Genomic DNA, 6,330 nt, shown 5'->3' with positions numbered 1-6,330 from the left:
AATTGTGATGGAAATGACCCACTGAGCTCCCTTCCAGCCTGATCCTTTCAGTGATTCGGAGTTGCCCAGCTGGGTTTCCACAGGTGAAGGCTCAGACCCTGTGAATTGGGAACGGGGCCCCCTCAAAGCCCTCAAGCACTGTTGTTCTCCTCTGCAGCACTGGCCTATTCTAGGTGAAGTGTATCACGAAACCATCCCTCATCGTGGTTAACTCACTTCTAGTAAAGTTGTGCACAATTACTGTAGGGCAAAAAAACTGTAAAAGGGTGCTTTGCTTAATCTACCACCTCTCCAGATGCTGGGTAGAGGCAGGTATGAAGAACAGTTGTATAAATAAATTAAAATGCTAATAATCTTCCCCCAGTGACAAGTACCAGAGCTGATTTCTGCAACAAAGCACAAGTGGCAGCTCACCAAACACACCTGGAATGAGTTCGATGGTTGCCTGCAGGAAAGGTGTGTACCATTTCACAGCAAATATTTACAACTCATTAACACGTGCAGTTTAAAAGACCAAGTGAAAATTGCTCCGGGTTCTTTTAACTTCGTTCCCGATTTTCAGAATGTAAAAAAAAAAAAAAAAAAGTTAATATGTAACTGCTGCTGCTAATATGCTAATATTGATGGTTTTAGAAAACTGACTACTGGGGGGGAAGCAAAGGAAGAGGCATTTTTGCATTTGAGAAACATTCTTGCCATAGTTCAATGGGAGTTTGTGGCTGACTTCAAAGAGATAAAAGTTAACCCCTTATACTTGGCCTTAAATAGTCACTTGACAAGTACCTACAAACCCATGATACCTTGCCTTGAAATCATATTTCCAGAATAAATTAAAAATGCTATAAAAGTTTTCACTTGTCCAAACTGAAATATTTTCCTTTCTCATGTAGCAGAAAAGTAAATCAAGCATGCAATTATGAGCAAAAAACCCTCATCTTGATATTTTCTTGGAAAAAACCAAAACACACAAATAAAACACTTGCAAAAACCCACCCAAAAAAAAAAAAAAATCAAGGTCCAAACACACCATTAAACGCAAGTATGATTTTAAGGGCTAAATTACATCCCCCAAATATAAATATCTATGGATACTAAAATATTTATAAGCCATCTTGGATTAACTCAAAGAGCTCTTTAGCCATAGTGGTAACAGTGTCATAAACACATGGAACTAGGCATTTGCTTAGGAAGGGATCTCTACAGAAATGCTGTCCTATGTACAGAGACTGAAGGACAATTATTTAAACTGAGTTTTATTTTTAACAGCAATATAGTGAACACATCTAACTAAATAAGCAAATGTGACAGTGTTACCAAAAACTGGCTAGAAGAAACAGCTTTTTTTCAAGTTCTGATAGAACATGCATATGTATTTACTGAAAAAAAAAAAATTAAAGTATCAGTTTTGGCTGCTAATAGTTTTTTTTCTTAGCCCTTTGATAGTATACCAGTCAGGCATCTCTAAGACAAGAGAAAAAATACAGATGTGGGAAAGTGCCACTAGAGGGTTTGGAAAGAACTTTTCAAGCCTTAAACCTAGGGATCAAACTGAAATTTAACTGCTGCATGAAAATATAAGGCAGAATAGCACATTTGGAATAACAATACTAAAATTTGTGCATGCATAAATGTATCCACCATTATTAAAATAAACTACAATGTGTCACCAATTTGGTGGAGGAAATGAATACACCAGCAGTTTGATTGTTTTATAAAATGTGTGTTAGGCTCAAGTGAATACAGGCAATAAAATGACACATCTCTGTTGTGTAAAGCCAGCATAAAAGCATGCCCTAGATTTTCTTTCCCAGAAAAGTGTTGTAAACAAGGGATTAAGTAGCCCTCAGAATTTTATTACAATTTTAGCATCTACAGATTTTTCTCTTGTCTGGCTTGGTACATATATCTCCTTCTCCACCTGCACTGTTAGCTGAAAAACAGGAAGACAAAATAGCACAGCTTTTTTTACTCTGTAGTAATAAACTTTTTGTTTGTTTGTTTTTATTTTCCGATGTTCCTCTAAGCCTTTGAAGCAATATTGCATTTTTCTTCACCTCTGTGGAATGACACATCACAGTATTATACCAAAAAGTTACTGGAAATATTACTCCTCAGAGGGACAACAGGACAACATGGCAACTTTCCACCAGGCTTAAAAAAAGAACTTGTTAGGATCTAGGCTTTGTAGGGTTCCCTCACCCCCCCCTCTTTTTTAACCACTTTTTGCTGAGGCCCTTGGAAGATGAGAAGAAAATGTAAAAATTTCTATGAGCAGATGTGCATAAATGACCTCCTGCAAAGTGTCAAAATGCTTTTGTTAGTCCTCCAAGTTCATAAATAGAAACAGCAAAAATGTGGATCTCTGCAATAAAGTTTGTGTCTAGTTTTGAACTTGTAAGAATCCAATGAAGAGAAAAAAAGGAGACTATAATTATTGTGAAAACTTATTAAGAAACACGTTTTAGTGGAAAGTATTTCTGTCTCCAGGAACAATAAATATTTGAGGATCTTGTCATGAGAGTACAGTTTATGCATTCAGTGAAACTAAAGCCTGGGTGATAGCAGGGATCAGACATATACAGTTTTTCTCCAAACAACAGAAGCTCAGGTATGTTAAGAGTCTTGACTCTTCTTTGTGCTATATATTAGATAATTTGAAGCAGGCAAAAAATATTTGTGGTAGATAATCTGGAGCAGGTTGAGACAGCTGCATACAATCAAACACAGAAGTAGAGAGTATTCCATCATGAGAATCTACTAGGATAAAATGTCATGTAAATTATATTTTCATTAATAATTTAATTTTTTAAAGATAAAGTTCCTCAGCAAAAATTCCCCAATTTCTATTCAATACAGATTTCTCTTTAATAGCTAAAAAGTCTAGAGAGAACCATTAGACTGAAGTAACGCTGTTGGGTAAAACAAGGTGTAATACCACATATTGTCCTTCAGGGAAATAAACTTACTGAAAATGGTCATGAAGTAACAATTAAAATTGCTTCCAAAACATGTTTTCTTGTGTGAAATCCAAAGAAGTTGGGAAAAATTAGGTTTTCTTTTTTACCACATAAACGGAATTTTCCCAATTTTTCTCATTGTCAAAAATGATGTACAAACAAGATCTTTTGGGAAGTTATTCTGGAGAGTAGTGCTGGTATTTACTGGAAAAAGAATAATCAAGGCAAACTAATGGTGATGCAATGTAAAGGTAAACATAGGATGACACTACTTTGCAATGAAGGCTATTGCATTTGAAAGAGCAAAAAGGAGAAGTAAACACATATGGCTAAGAATAGGTATAAAGGAATGTTGAAAACAAAAAGTATTAATTAAAATACTAATAATGCAACATCCTAAAAAAGAGGATGTGAAAAGAAGAAATATTACCTAAATTAAATAAATATAATCAGCTGTGTAGTTGATACAATTGGTTTTAGGATACTTAATGAGAAGCCAGAGCAATCTCTGGGCCGTAAGTGATTATCTTAAAGAGATCCTGATGCACAAAAGAGAACCTTTTAAAATATTAAAATATAGGATCAGGAAATACGTGAATAAACATTTCCAAGATTCTTGAGCAATTTATTAAACTCTTTATCTACACCAAAATGTTAGAAAAAACAAATAACTAGTGTCTATCTAGAACATTTTATTAAAAAAATTATAATGGAGTAACTAACCCTAATTTATCCCCTAGCAGCACACTTTATATCTTGATTTTAACAAGACTCTTTTGTCTCTATTACAACAATGTCTATGCTAATTTCATACCACCCAGTTTCTTCATAAAAATATTGTGTGGGCCCAAGTCAGTTATCTACAAAAGTTCTTAGAAGTCAGTGGTAACCTCTTTATCAGAACTTCCTCTTGATGTTACAGATAAACGTTATCAAATTCATGCTACAAGATCTCATGTTCTCCTATTTGATTGGCACGTAATCACACACTTTTAGTTCTGATCAATCCAACTTCCACATCGATTAATGAATTACTCTGCATAGGATCAGTGCTAGGCTGCCTTGTCAACCTAAATGCTCCTACAAGATTAATTTTTATTTCCTGCTGTGTTTCTCCATTGTATAAAATTTTACTGTATGGGGTACTTCTCTAAATCCTACATCCAACTCATTTTCAAAATACACACTAGACATACATGAGAGCAGAATAATATGTAGCTTATGCTAAAGTGTTACTTGCCAAATATCCCATTAATTCAATCACTTTTTTTCTCTCATTTTGAATTTTCATTTAATTTGTGGTACAGTTGTATTATGACTCAAGACACTGTGAGGCCGGATGGGGAAATAAAATGGACAATGGACTGCAAGGCTGAGAACAAAAGACTTGAAAAAATGAGTATTAATAGTGTTGGTTGTAATGGAGGGAGCCAACATACAATGTGGCCATCTGTAATAGTAATTTGAAATGCAGGAGTGAGTGACATTAAAGTCAAATTACAAGCAGAGTAATTAACTAGGAGAAGAAGAATTAAATAAATGCAAAAAATCACTCAGATTTACTGTAGTTAATTTCATTGGTTTCCAAAGGAGTCACAGCATCATACTCGATATCCTCAGTTTAAGGTCACAAGCTTTCCTAGGGTCTTTCCGTGCTCTTCAGTTCCTTCAAGGTTACAGCCTGTAGGTATTTTGAGTTCTCTAGAAGACCCAAAGTAAATGATAATTTCAAAGCTTGGTGAACCACCTAGTTGTAAATCACTGATTTTGTTACATCTTTTTGTATAATTTGGTTGTTCTAAATATTCACCTTAAACAATCTAAATACACAGATGGGGAACATACAATGTCAGTGGTAAAGAGGAAGTTAAGAAGAGCTGGAGTCTATAGCCAGAAATTGTTTTAGCTTAGAGTGGTCCATTGAGTCTGATAGCAGGCATGGAGGGATTTTGGAAAGATGAGAAAACAGAACATCACGTTCAGTTGTCAAAATACGGATTCTTTTCCCAATTCTGCTGTGCCATACGAAGCAAAGAACTTTTTCTTTGAGGCCATTGCCTTTTTGACTTTCCCTTTCTCTGGTTAATTGAAATGAGGTTACTTTCACTTCCTAAGAAAATGAAGCTCATACAGCTTTCCTATTTGTGTGTTTTCATAACTTTTCAGCCTATTGGCTAAAGTCATTCTCCCCTCTTCACTGCCTACAAATATTAAATCTCAAAGTTCTACACATTTTGTGAAAATTAGCATCTGAAGAGAAGAGAAAGGACTCTCATTCCCACTAAGTGAAATGTTAGCTATTTAAAGAAAAAGACCAAAAATCAACAACAAAACCCCAAAACAAACAAAAAAGCCAACCAAACAAAAACCCCTGGTAAATGCTGAATTTCATCTCTGAGTGTGTACCAGCAAACTGATTAGGACACAGCTAAGGACAAGCAACAGCTGCCTGTTACCAAACTCCTAGCTACATTATAGTTATTTGAAAAGGTAAAGGACTGACAGGAGGAATGGTGTGGGAACCAGGTGTTAAAGGGATACAGGACACAAGCCTGTTATAAAACCAGCTTTTTCAGATTAACAAATTCCAACATAGTGGGTGCCACCCTTGGTAGTCGCGTGTGTTAACAAGATGACAGAGGAGGCAGCTTTATGTGAGGATGTGTGAGCAAAGCTTCAGGAAACACCTGTTGTAACTAAGGCACGGAGTGACCAGCGTCTGGTTCCTCTGAGGCATTGATCAGCCTCTCCTTTAATAATACCATCAAACAGGAAACAAAGCGAGACGCGAAGGTTGTTACCGAAGGGCGTAACAGGTAGAAACTATCCAGCCGCATACGTGACTGAAGAGAACGGGAGACGGTGTGGTTTGCCCACGAAGAAGCGCACACACGCCTTGGCACGCTCCTCCTGCTCCTGCCACCCACCAAGATCCCCTTTCCTGGCGGTGACCCCCGAGCCGCGCTCCTCTCCCCGCGCTCCCGGAGGCCGCGCAGCGATGGCCCCGAGCGTAGCCGGACAGGGGGCCCGAGCGGACGTGGGTCCCGGCGGCAGAGCGAGCCCGCGCTTCCCGGGCAGGCCTGCGAGAGAGGGATGAGCGAGCGGCGGAGGGGAGGGGAAGAGGCTGCCCGAGGCGGGGGAGGCGGCGAGCAGAGGCGTTCGTGCGGCGGCCGGGCGCCAATAGCGGCGGCCGGGGCCGAGCCGGCTCCTCCCGGAGGCAGCGGCGGTCGGAGCTGGGCCGGCCGAGCCCGGAAGCGGCGGCGGGTGGTGCCGGAGCGCGGTGAGCGGGGCCGGGCGCGGGATGCGAGGAGGCGCCGCCGCCGCCCTGCCCCCTGCCCGCTCGCAGCCAGCGCCCCAGGAGGAGGAGCAGCGG

Source organism: Sturnus vulgaris, chromosome 1, assembly GCF_052056855.1.
Source record: "Sturnus vulgaris isolate bStuVul1 chromosome 1, bStuVul1.hap1, whole genome shotgun sequence".
In the NCBI taxonomy this organism is placed as follows: domain Eukaryota; kingdom Metazoa; phylum Chordata; class Aves; order Passeriformes; family Sturnidae; genus Sturnus; species Sturnus vulgaris.
Note: the sequence above shows the minus strand (reverse complement) of the source record.